Genomic DNA, 10,276 nt, shown 5'->3' on the forward strand with positions numbered 1-10,276 from the left:
GTCTCCTTATCAGACGGTCAGCTTCTCGAAGTACCTTAGAGGTAACTTGAGGATTTTGCATGCCGTAGAGCAATCGAGGGATGACGTATTGCCGGATGAATAAGCATTTTTGGTCCGGTTTGAGAGGGGCTCGTCTGAGGTTGTTAAGCCAGACGGAGAGGTTGTGGATTGTGGGGCGCTCTACGCCTTTGTGGCCAAATTCTAGCCCTAGATACTTAAATGCATCTAGGGCGTCGACATTTGGAATCGGCGTGTTATGGATCTTATAAGAGCTGCCTGTCCTCACAACACTTCTCCCGCTCACCGCGCCCGCAATCAACGCTCTGCACTTGGCAGGGTTGACAGACATCCCGCGCCGCTCAAGAAATGTGGAAACATCATCGAGCATTGCGGGGACATCCTGATCTCGGTCAGCAATCAGGATGAGGTCGTCAGCAAACGCCATGATGGCACAGCGTTCGCCGCTTTGCAGTGAGCCGCCCTCGTATTTCTCATTGACCTTTTCCAGAAGCTCATCCATCACGAGATTGAATAAGACCGGGCTAAGAGGGTCACCCTGTCTCACTCCACGGAGCATCCTTATCGGTCTTGTCGTAACGGTCCCACATTTTATGGTCGTCTGGGCGCCAAATGTGGCCAGGATGTATTCCCTGATAACAGAGGGGATACCAAAACGACCCAGGGCCCTACTAACAGAGCAGTGGGAAACCGTGTCAAACGCCTTTCTGACGTCCAGAGACACGACCTGGTAGGTGCGGCCAGTCTGCCTGCGATACTGCAGATATTCATGCAGTATCAGCGCATTCGCCAGAGTACCGTCAATCTCGGTAAAGCCCCGCTGAGACGAACTCAACGAGACCAACTTTGAAAGACGGGCCGCCAATACTCTATGCAAAAGACGCTGCATGGCAGAACTGATAGTAATGGGCCGCCAGTTGGCCGGATTTCTAAGATCCCCATCTTTGGGAACCAGCGTCGTACGAAGTACCCCCCAGGCTGAAGGCTGGACGTTTCTGAACAATATAATATTGAACAGTATCGCCAGTTCCAGCTCGGACATAGTTTTAACGGCCGCGACCGGTATTTGGTCAGATCCAGGCGCTGAAATCTGCCAACCGGCTCTAGCCGCTTTTATTTCGTCCATGGTGATGTAGGTGGGGGGGTCTTCGACGCCAGTAGCACGGACTTCGAGGGGTTCGTTATCGGGAGGAGAAGGCGACTCGAAAATGCCGCCATAGAACTCTTCCACACTTGTTACGGGAGGTTCTGGTCTAGGACCAAAATCCTCCTTCCCCGACAAGATAGTCTCCGCCAATCCTCGCCTGTTTTTCAGAAAGAGGTCCTGGTGCTTTTTAAAGAGCGCAGCTCTTTGACCACTGCCAGATGTTGTTTGGCCATAGTGGCGACCAGTCTTACTCTTTCTTTTGCCCTTACTGCCTCGCTTACGTATCCTCAAGCTCTCCGCCCTTTGGGCCAGATACCGATTCACGGCATCATTAAGGACACCGCGATCGGACTTAGTGAGAGCCACCCTCACCAGATCCGCCAGCGAGTCGTTGCCACTTAGTGACCCGGCGTCTACTTGATCTTGCAAGAAGACCGCCCAGGGCCCCAGCGAATCAACGGACTCGAGATCGTCGGAAGCGGATTTCCGTTGCACTGGTGGTAGACTGCGACTGCGTCGCCTCCGGTTTCCAGGGAGTGTCTGAGGTGTTCGGTTGTACGAGGTGCACGAAGCATCAGCAGTAGTTGTAATGTTGGGCATAGTGACAGGCGTTTTAGGATAGTTGGGAGACCATTGCTCGACGGGGTCTTCCCGTGTGGAAGACTCCTCCCTTCGAACCTGCCGTGTCCCATTATGTTCGAGAATGGGGTCTATACCGGACTTATTATGTACTCGATCGGTCTCCATCGGAGTCATCGAGGACGTTCCGGGGAAAGTTTCAACGGAGTGCACCGCGGTGGGACTTGGCTCGGCCTGCACTCGTAGCCCACCCAACACAGAGTCTTCATCTATGGCAATCGCCATCAAAGGAGAGATACCACAGGGCCTAGATGGATTAGGCCCGAGCCGGGGCACGGTTCGGCGTGACTCACGAAGAGCCACTTCCGTTTCCCCGGTATTGGGTGGCGCCCGGGTATGGACTTGGGCCTCCACCACAATTCTCGCCGAATTAGAGCTTCGTAGGGGCACACCTTTGGTAGGTGCCCTGGACCTGGTGGTCGGTCCGGGCGAGGCACTGCTACTACACCCCGCTTTCGGAGACGCAGACTCCAAAGAGCCTGCGATCGTACTCGCTGGTGAGATGGAGCCAGCCCTGATATTGGTCTGGGCCAGGCTCCTGCGTGCTCGCTCCAAGAAGCCCTTATATTCGGGTTTCTCTCTCCTTGATCTGACCTGTTGGTGGGTCAGACCCGTGGAGGCCATCATCTCCTTATAGAAGATGCCGTTACTGGACCTGGCCTCCACAATGGCGATTTTCTCCATAAGCTCCGACTCAGGTTGGGGGAGCGCCTTTGCCAGATCAGACTGATACTGGACAAAGTGAGCCTTTCGCTCATGCTGACGAGTGCCAGCCAAGGTGTTAAACCTTGTCCCGCACCATCGACACTCCGTATTATTCTTTCCACACTCCTTCTTGTGTCGGGCCAGAGATGTCTTCAAGGCATAGCTCCGGCCGCAGTCACAAACAAAACCCCCAGCCATGTTCTGCATGGGGGCACTGGTAGAGGGCCCCTGAGCACCAGAATTTGATGTCTTGGTGCCAGATAAAGTGGTTAAACCCATAGCCCTACTACGAACCGGGGGCTCATTAGACTTCCCCGGGCGCCTCGGCATAATGATCTTAAATGTCGAAGTGAGATGTTAATCTCAGCGGAAATAGCAACTAAGGAAGGAACGCAGTCACACAGTCCACTTTCGAAAAACGCTCTCTTTGAAGCCAGTTAAATTTGCCACAGAAAAATTAATCCCTGTGCCCAGCGGGACCACGAGGAGGTTCTGGCTCTATGACTCTATGTTCGCACAGCGAGAGTCATAGTTACTCCCGCCGTTTACCCGCGCTTGCTTGAATTTCTTCACGTTGACATTCAGAGCACTGGGCAGAAATCACATTGCGTCAACACCCGCAGGGGCCATCGCAATGCTTTGTTTTAATTAGACAGTCGGATTCCCCCGGTCCGTGCCAGTTCTGAGCTGACCGTTGAATGGCGGCCGAAGAGGACTTCCGGACGCCCTGACGGGCGCACCCGGAGCCTCGCAGCAAGACGGTTCCGCGGGAGGCCTAGGCACGGGACCGAACTCGGATTCGACATTGACCGCCGAAACGGAACAACGCTTCACCTCGCACAGGCCCGGCACGTCAGCCGCGACCCGCTTCCTCGCCAAGCCCGACACGCCCCGATCCTCAGAGCCAATCCTTATCCCGAAGTTACGGATCCAATTTGCCGACTTCCCTTACCTACATTATTCTATCGACTAGAGGCTCTTCACCTTGGAGACCTGCTGCGGATATGGGTACGAACCGGCGCGACGCCTCGACGTGGCCCTCTCCCGGATTTTCAAGGTCCGAGGGGAAGATCCGGACACCGCCGCAACTGCGGTGCTCTTCGCGTTCCAAACCATATCTCCCTGCTAGAGGATTCCATGGAACTCGAACGCTCATGCAGAAAAGAAAACTCTTCCCGGATCTCCCGACGGCGTCTCCGGGTCCTTTTGGGTTGCCCCGACGAACTCTCTTGCGAGGGCCCGAATTATTAACGGTTCCGCTGCCGGGTTCCGGAATAGGAACCGGATTCCCTTTCGCCCAATGGGTGTGTGCTCGCTTCGTACGTTTACGTTCGAATTAAAAACGAACCAACGACATATCTACACCACATCAACATCGGCTTTCGCCTAGGGCTTAGGATCGACTGACTCGTGTGCAACGGCTGTTCACACGAAACCCTTCTCCACGTCAGTCCTCCAGGGCCTCGCTGGAGTATTTGCTACTACCACCAAGATCTGCACCGACGGCGGCTCCAGACGGCCTCACGGCCAGTCCTTCTGCGCTCACCGCCGCGACCCTCCTACTCGTCAGGGCTTCATGGCCGGTTAATTAAATAACCGACCGCACATGCCGCTGACGGCCGAGTATAAGCACGACGCTTCAGCGCCATCCATTTTCAGGGCTAGTAACTTCGGCAGGTGAGTTGTTACACACTCCTTGGCGGATTCCGACTTCCATGGCCACCGTCCTGATGTCTTAAGTTACCAACGCCTTTCATGGTATCCCATAAGCGTCGATTTAGGCGCTTTAACTCGGCGTTTGGTTCATCCCACAGCGCCAGTTCTGCTTACCAAAAATGGCCCACTTGGCACTCTGATTCGAGTCTCGCGGCTTCATATAAAGTTCGAGCAAGCCGGAGATCTCACCCATTTAAAGTTTGAGAATAGGTTGAGGCCGTTTCGACCCCAATGCCTCTAATCATTCGCTTTACCGGATGAAACTCGTAAGCGACGAGCGCCAGCTATCCTGAGGGAAACTTCGGAGGGAACCAGCTACTAGATGGTTCGATTAGTCTTTCGCCCCTATACCCAGTTCCGACGATCGATTTGCACGTCAGAATCGCTACGGACCTCCATCAGGGTTTCCCCTGACTTCGTCCTGACCAGGCATAGTTCACCATCTTTCGGGTCCCAGCGTGTACGCTCTTGGTGCGCCTCTTCTCGCAATGAGAATGAGACGCCCCGGGAGTGCGGGGCGACAGCCGTAACGGCCGCCCATCTTCCCTTAGTCCGTGCAAGACGGACTTTCACTTTCATTGCGCCTTTAGGTTTAGTCATGTCCCAATGACTCGCGCACATGCTAGACTCCTTGGTCCGTGTTTCAAGACGGGTCCTGAAAGTACCCAAAGCTATAGCGTCGCAGATTGGCGTTTCAACCGAGTCTGTCCGAGAACTCATTGGCGAACAGCCATTCGTAGACAGAACCGACACCAGGTGCGATTACCGTCATAAACGAACGCGCTTGCCAATGGTCGGACGCTAACTGTGTAGCGGCCCGGCGCCATATGCATACCTTCGAGCGAGTCGACCGGGAAACACCGCGGGTTCGTCCGAAACGGCGAACCGTTCGAACGGGCTCCACCGCGGGCCTTAGATCGACACCCAAAGGATCGCGACGTCCTACTGGGGGAGAAGTGCACGCGTTCGACTTCGGTTCGCATAAACAAAAGGCGCGAACGACGCGTACGCCGTTTGTCGCACGATCATTTAGCGCCGCTATCGAGTCACGCTGAATCTCCCCTTTCGACCTTTCGGGTTTCTCAGGTTTACCCCTGAACGGTTTCACGTACTATTGAACTCTCTCTTCAAAGTTCTTTTCAACTTTCCCTCACGGTACTTGTTCGCTATCGGTCTCGTGGTCATATTTAGCCTTAGATGGAGTTTACCACCCACTTAGGGCTGCACTCTCAAGCAACCCGACTCTGAGGAGAGATCCTCCCGTTATCGGCAACGGTCACTACGGGCCTGGCACCCTCTATGGGCTGTGGCCCCGTTCAAGATGGACTTGGACGCGTCGCACAATCTCGGGATGACGGATCCTCCCTAACACCACATTTCCCGGCGTCCGGTTTCGGCCGCGGGATTCGGTGCTGGGCTTTTTCCTGTTCGCTCGCCGCTACTAAGGAAATCCTAGTTAGTTTCTTTTCCTCCGCTTAATAATATGCTTAAATTCAGCGGGTAGTCTCACCTGCTCTGAGGTCGCAAATATAAATTTGCCTTTATTTTGTCAGACGATAATTACACGTATTCCGTTTATATGGCTGCCTCCAAACAATTTCAAACATCGATCTGACGTCGTTGCGAGAATGTTGTTGTTGTTAATTATAGTGCATAAAATATGCATATAAACAACTTTAACGTCTCGGACACGACGATCGCTTCGTTCGAAATTTAAGCGTTGTGGCTGCTTTTTAATATCGGACGTGCTACGTCTAAACCAACTTTCACCAACAAACTAATAAGAATGTCAGCCGCTATTGCGTTTTAGGATGCCGCGTTATTTTTTATATTGTTTTTATTGTTGTCTACGTTGCATAATATTTTATTATGACAACCGACAATCAATTAACAATTATAGTAACGCGTCATATTTGCACCCAACACGCTCCGACGTAATTGTCTACACAACATTGTGCGCTGTGTTTAAGACAAAAACCGAGCAGTCTTTGAAATTGACACGACCCTCAGCCAGGAGTGGTCCGGGAACAGTATATCCGAGGACCGCAATGTGCGTTCGAAATGTCGATGTTCATGTGTCCTGCAGTTCACAAGTTGACGCGCAATTAGCTGCGTTCTTCATCGACCCACGAGCCAAGTGATCCACCGTTCAGGGTAATCTTTTCAAACAAATTTAAAATATTATTACATAACGCACCGTTCCACATCGAAATCGTTTCATCATCACACAACAACAAAAATAACTACTTAAGGTTATTACAATTGTGATGTATATGTGAGAAACGGACCAATCGAAAGAAACGTTCGGCGTTATATTTTATAATATTTTATTTAATTAAAGTGGCATTTGTATCTACTTATCGAAAAGAGTATGCAGTTATAGTTTAAGTTTACATAAAGAATAACCCGATGATATTAACGTTTTATAAATACGTATATATATCTATTAGGTTTTTTTTCTCTATCAACTTTGTCTATAAAACTCTGCTCCTTTTACGATAAGCATTATGTATATTTATTAAATAGAAAATATGTCGAAAAACCAGACGTTTTCTTCAAACAAACGCCACAGCTACAAACTTAATCACAACAATATTTACCAAACAATACAATTGTAGGGTGTTTTGTGTGATACGTCGTTTGGTGGGCATTCTAAGAACGTCCGTCGACATAAAAACGAATCAAAAGAAAAGCACAGGCAGTGCAAAACGTTCCTTCGTCAGTCGGGCGTATATCATTTAAAACCCACAGAATCTAAAAAAGTTAATAAATAAACTTTTTTATTTAGATTCCTACGGTTCGTCGCGTCGTTAAAGTAAATTATTACTTCGACGCATGCGGAACCCAGGTACCCGAAAACCGTAAGCCTAAGCGTTTTTTTCCAAACATCACTCTCTATCGATAAAGTAAATTGATTTTATGTATTTATAAATGTGCGTTTGTATGTATAGTAGTATAGTAGTAGTATATTTTGTTATTGGTTGTTTCGAGCTTTTTATTGTTATAAAACGTTTTTGTAGTCTTGTACATAAAGTACAGACGAATAGACAGCCCCTATTATTATTTATTAATAAACTCCAACCATTTACAAATTAAATTACAACTACAACATCTCTTTTACACATTAATTATACACCATCTTTATTTTCTTTTTTCCGAAGCGAATACGATGAAGAAAATACGCAAAGACTGGCTTACAAAATCGTAAGCCTAAGCGTTTATTTTTCAAACATCACTCACCATCGGTAAAGTAAAATGATGGTATGTATAAATGTGTGTTTGTATGTACAGTAGCGTAATAATTTTGTTGTTGGTTGTTTCGAGTTTATTTATTATTATGGTTTGTATGTATAAAGTTTTATTCGTGTACATAAAGTACGATCGTATTGGCAGACACCATTATTATTCATTCTTGTTTGTTATTATAAATAACTCCAACCATATACAAATACTACAACAACAACAACAACATCTCTTGCACATTAATTATACACCACCACTGTATTAGTACTTTTTTTCGAAGCGAATACGATGATGGAAATACGCTAAGACCGGCACTGCGAAAGCAATAATAAAACGTTAGCACATAACCATCTTTCGACAATATTGATTCGTGTTAATGTTCAAAAAAATTCTTCGAAAACGTCGTTTACGGCACGTTTACAATCGATTTATAAAATAAATCGAAAAACGTAACAACAGATCCGCTTAATGCAAGACGACCCGTTGTTGCTTTTCCGTTCGACGCATAATGAAGAATTTTGTATGAGAATTGATCATCATACGAATAGTGTATGTATGTGTGTGTTTTTTGTTGATCAGCACAGACAAAATGTGTGTATGTGTGACAACTAAACAACAACATTTACACGTTAATGATCCTTCCGCAGGTTCACCTACGGAAACCTTGTTACGACTTTTACTTCCTCTAAATGATCAAGTTTGGTCATCTTCCCAGCAACATCGGCAACGTCGAAACGCCACCGCGCACCGGTCCGAAGACCTCACTAAATCATTCAATCGGTAGTAGCGACGGGCGGTGTGTACAAAGGGCAGGGACGTAATCAACGCGAGCTTATGACTCGCGCTTACTGGGAATTCCTCGTTCATGGGGAACAATTGCAAGCCCCAATCCCTAGCACGAAGGAGGTTCAGCGGGTTACCCGGACCGCTCGGTCAGGGAGGACACGCTGATTCCTTCAGTCAGTCGCTGTTCACCGCTTGAACCGATCGGATCGTTTCGCTCCGCTCGGACCAACGCGCATTGAGAAGTGACAAACAGTTTGTGCTTGTGGAAGTGCAAACACCAAGACAAAATCATACAAAATCTGGTGAGTCGCTTAAAATTTATCTGCCCATCAGGGCTTTTATTTAAAAATGGGGTCGTCACGTCGAAACTCGACGTCGTCGACAAGCGATCAATTGGATCATGAAAACTCCGGCGATGATATCGCAAATATTATTGAAGACTGCTCAAAAAATTTAAAAGTTTTGGATAGTTTCATTCTGAAATCGAAAGAGTCTATCCGCGAGAGACAAACTTATCAAACGGCTATACAAAACATACAATCCGGCCTAAGAAATATTTTAATAAGCTTCAGAAAACCTAGTTTTGAATCCGATATTGAAAATAAGATAGCCAGCATTGTGGAAAAAGTCATTGATAATAAAATAAATAATTTAAACCCAAATTCGTCGCCGATTGGACCGAGATACAGCCAGATTTTGAAGTCAAACTTAACAAAAAGCACTGAACCCGTCACAGCCCCGGCAAAGCTCCCTCAGAGCAACTATAAAGTAATTGTCAAACCCAATGAAAGTCTAAAAAATGTGAAATCATCCGAAGACACGAGAAAAATATTAACATCCAAGTCACCGCATGAATTTGGCATTAAAGTGAATAAAATCGTCCCGATTAGAAATAATGCAATTTTAATTGAGTCCACGTGTTCGTCTATTTTGAACTTAACTGATAGCCCTGTCCTCAAATCTTTAAATTTACAAGCGGAAAGAATTAATAAAGTGTGGCCAAAAATTCAAGTTTTTGATGTCCCGAAAGAAATGGTGGCCGACGAGCTAATTAAGGAAATTCAAAAGCAACCAGATTTACCGGGAAATATTCCAAAACAATTTGTAAAATCGGCTTTCAAAGCAGGGAATAAAGAGGGAAAAACAAACCATTGGGTTATTGAAATTCATCCCGCTGCGCGGAATTACTTTATCGCATCAGGTAGCAAATTGTTCGTAAGCTGGAAATCCCTGCATGTTAGAGATTACCTGAGAATAACAAGATGCTTTAAATGTCAGAAATTTGGGCACGTTTCAAAATTTTGCAACTCTGAAAAACAGTGTGGTTACTGTGCCAGCAATGATCATGAGTCAATTTCTTGTAATTTCAAAAATAATGAGGACAAACACAAATGCAGTAATTGTGAAAGAGCCGGCCAACAAGAACTTAATCATCCAGCAGGGTCAACCAATTGTCCCATTTACAAACACCGGATGCAAGAGGCCCTAAAAAACATCGACTTTGATGGATAACACAATTAATATAATTCAGCTAAACTGCAATGGCGCGAAATTGGCAACGGCAGAATTAGTTAAATATGCACTTGATAATAATTTCCAATTGGCATTTTTACAAGAGCCGCATAGGGTTAAATACGGGCAAAATTACAGATTGTCAGGAATCTCGACCGCAATTAGCTGCTTTGCAACTAACGATCCAAAATTCCAAACGGCAATTTTGTGTTTTGACCCAAGTTTAAATCCCTTATTTTACCCTCAACTTTCAAATAAATTCTTAACATTACTTTCTATCTCGGTAAATAATGTACAAATCTTTTGTTTGAGCATCTACCTGCCGCCAAGCGAAAATCCGTTGCCAATTTTTGAACACCTGCACAAAGTGATGGAATTTGTAGCAGGTAGTAGAGTCCTTATCTGCGGAGATTTTAATTCGAGGTCACAACTATGGTTTGATCATTTTAATGATAGAAAGTCGCACATTATTGAGGAATTTTTAGTAAATTATAACTTAAATTTAGCTAA

The 10,276-nt window shown here is 46.8% G+C and overlaps 1 non-coding gene and 1 pseudogene across 1 annotated transcript; both read right to left on the minus strand.

Moving 5' to 3' along the window:
• LOC135267460 (large subunit ribosomal RNA) overlaps nucleotides 1–5,749 on the minus strand; it is a 12,348-nt pseudogene extending 6,599 nt beyond the window's left edge.
• A 476-nt stretch (nucleotides 5,750–6,225) lies between these two features.
• Nucleotides 6,226–6,382, minus strand: LOC135267438 (5.8S ribosomal RNA). The gene has a single exon (XR_010335868.1). It is a non-coding gene; the product is annotated as a 5.8S ribosomal RNA (ribosomal RNA).
• Between the last annotated feature and the right edge of the window lie 3,894 nt (nucleotides 6,383–10,276).

Source organism: Tribolium castaneum, unplaced genomic scaffold, assembly GCF_031307605.1.
Source record: "Tribolium castaneum strain GA2 unplaced genomic scaffold, icTriCast1.1 ptg000027l, whole genome shotgun sequence".
Taxonomy (NCBI): Eukaryota; Metazoa; Arthropoda; class Insecta; order Coleoptera; family Tenebrionidae; genus Tribolium; species Tribolium castaneum.